Source organism: Capra hircus, chromosome 9 (genome assembly GCF_001704415.2).
Source record: "Capra hircus breed San Clemente chromosome 9, ASM170441v1, whole genome shotgun sequence".
In the NCBI taxonomy this organism is placed as follows: domain Eukaryota; kingdom Metazoa; phylum Chordata; class Mammalia; order Artiodactyla; family Bovidae; genus Capra; species Capra hircus.
In genome coordinates, this window is record NC_030816.1 from 11,525,197 (window position 1) to 11,527,808 (window position 2,612).

General features: G+C 42.4%; 1 pseudogene; it reads left to right on the top strand.

The window, feature by feature from the left end:
- Positions 564 to 1,934, top strand: LOC102184906 (annotated as a pseudogene).

Sequence of the window (2,612 nt, forward strand, 5' to 3'; positions counted from 1 at the left end):
ATGAAAGTGAAAAGTGAAAGTGAAGTCACTCAGTCCTGTCCAGCTCTTAGCAACCCCATGGACTGCAGCCTACCAGGCTCCTCCATCCATGGGATTTTCCAGGCATGAGTACTGGAGTGGGTTGCCATTTCCTTCTCCAGAGGTATCAGATGAGAAAGAATTTAAAGAAAAAGAAAAGCATTAAAATGAACAAAGTGGTTATTTTTTAGTAGGTGAAAGATACCAAAATACAATGAAATTCTAACAAAATGAAACTTTTACAAAGCTAGTAGAATATCAAAATCCATGAAAGAAAATACATTATAATCCAAAGAAAAATTTAAAAAACCCTACAACTGTTGAAGAAGACATCAATACAATATAATACAACTCAATACAATACAATAGTCTCTAATTATTTAAAAACAAATAGGTTAAGTTAGTCAGACAAAGGAAGACAAATATATGATATCAGTTATATGTGAAACTAAAAAAAGAGAACAGATAAATTTATCTACAAAAAGGAAATACAATTACAGATGTAGAAAACAAACAGAGGGGGAAGGATAAACTGGGACACTGGGATGGACACATACAGACTACTATGCACCATCCTGCTCGGTGTCTGGTACCTGATCCTCAATGCTGTGGTACTGCTGATTCTGTTGAGCGCCCTGGCTGATCCAGATTATCACCACTTTTCAAGTTCTGACCTCGGGGGTGACTTTGAGTTCATGGATGATGCCAACATGTGCATTGCCATCGTGATTTCTGTTCTCATGATCCTTATCTGTGCCATGGTTACATACAGAGCATACAAGCAATACACAGCCTGGATCATCCCATTCTTCTGCTATCAGATCTTTGATTTTTCCCTGAACACCTTGGTTGCGGTCACCATACCTGTTTATCCAAACTCCATCCAGGAATACATACAACAGCTGCCTCCTGATTTTCCTTACAAAGATGATATCATGTCAGTGAATCCTACCTGTTCAGTCCTTGTTATTCTTCTGTTTACCAGCATTATCTTGGCTTTTAAGGGTTACTTGATTAGCTGTGTTTGGAACTGCTACCGAAATATCAATAACCTCAGATATGCAGATGACACCACCCTTATGGCAGAAAGTGAAGAGGAACTAAAAAGCCTCTTGATGAAAGTGAAAGAAGAGAGTGAAAAAGTTGGCTTAAAGCTCAACATTCAGAAAACAAAGATCATGGCATCTGGTCCCATCACTTCATGGGAAATAGATAGGGAAACAGAAAGGGTCAGACTTTATTTTTTTCGGCTCCCAAATCACTGCAGATGGTGATTGCAGCCATGAAATTAAAAGACGCTTACTCCTTGGAAGAAAAGTTATGACCAACCTAGATGGCATATTCAAAAGCAGAGACATTACTTTGCCAACAAAGGTCTGTCTAGTCAAGGCTATGGTTTTTCCAGTGTTCATGTATGGATGTGAGAGTTGGACTGTGAAGAAAGCTGAGCACTGAAGAATTGATGCTTTTGAACTGTGGTGTTGGAGAAGACTCTTGAGAGTCCCTTGGACTGCAAGAAGATCCAACCAGTTCATTCGGAAGATCAGCCCTGGGATTTCTTTGGAGGGAAAGATGCTGAAGCTGAAACTCCAATACTTTGGCCACCTCCTGTGAAGAGCTGACTCATTGGAAAAGTCTCTCATGCTGGGAGGGGTTGGAGGCAGGAGGAGAAGGGGACGACAGAGGATGAGATGGCTGGATGGCATCACTGACTCGATGGATGTGAGTCTGAGTGAACTCCGGGAGTTGGTATGAACAGGGAGGCCTGGCATGGTGCTGTTCTTGGAGTTGCAAAGTGTCGGACATGACGGAATGACTGAACTGACCTGAAATGAACCGAACCGATCCGATATATCGATGGCAGGAACTCCTCTGATGTCCTGGTTTATGTTACCGGCAATAACACTACATCTTGATTCCAGCTTGTGCTTCATCCCCCTGGGCATTTCATTCGACGTACTCTGCATATCAGAGAAGGCAATGGCACCTCACTCCAGTACTCTTGCCTGGAAAATCCCATGGACGGAGGAGCCTGGTAGGCTGCAGTTCATGAAGTCGCTGAGTCGGATATGACTAAGCAACTTCACTTTCATTTTTTACTTTCATGCATTGGAGAAGGAAATGGCAACCCACTCCAGTGTTCTTGCCTGGAGAATCCCAGGGACAGGGAGCCTGGTGGGCTGCTGTCTATGGGGTTGCACAGAGTCGGACACGACTGAAGTGACTTAGCAGCAGCATATGTAGAATTATTTATTTTAAAAATTAGTATTTAATTTTATTTACCTTTTTTTTTTTTGATGGTGTAGCATGCAGGATCTTAGTTCTTGGAGCATGGATCAAATCCGTGCCTCCTGCAATGGAAGCCTAATGTCCTAAGCACTGGACAGCCAGGGAATTCCCAAGTCTAGCTATTTAAAGCAAAAGACATTTGACTCAGATAATTCAGTTCACACAAAATGGCTGGAAAGAGAAGGGAACTGGGCTATGATTCCCAGAATCACACTGCCCAATGGGCCTGCAGGGTTGCTGCTATCTTTGCCATGATCAGAGAAGTGGGTAATCACGCAAACTCCACCTGAACTGTCAAGGTCAAG